The sequence below is a fragment of the Vombatus ursinus genome, unplaced genomic scaffold, assembly GCF_900497805.2.
Source record: "Vombatus ursinus unplaced genomic scaffold, bare-nosed wombat genome assembly UNPS02014841.1, whole genome shotgun sequence".
NCBI lineage: Eukaryota > Metazoa > Chordata > Mammalia > Diprotodontia > Vombatidae > Vombatus > Vombatus ursinus.
Genome location: NW_020954619.1, coordinates 38,183,543 through 38,183,859, shown reverse-complemented (window position 1 = coordinate 38,183,859; position 317 = coordinate 38,183,543).

Sequence of the window (317 nt, the reverse complement as noted above, 5' to 3'; positions counted from 1 at the left end):
CTATCTATCTATCTATCTATCTATCTATCTATCTATCTATCTATCTAATTTCCTTTGGTTAGACAGGATAATAAGTGATTTTTAACCCAAACATATTTCTATCTTTTTTTCATCAGAGAAAAGTGAAATCATATCAGAAGGGACAAGTGAAAAACAAATTAAAAGGACTAATTTCATTTGCCAGTTCAGAGTTATCCTTAGATATGTGATAAAGCAACAGTGAGAAAATTTTGCCAGGAGAAAAAATTGTCACGCCAACAATAGTTGGGAAATGTTTGTCCTTCCTGGTACTAAACCCAGCAAGAAAAGAACCTAAT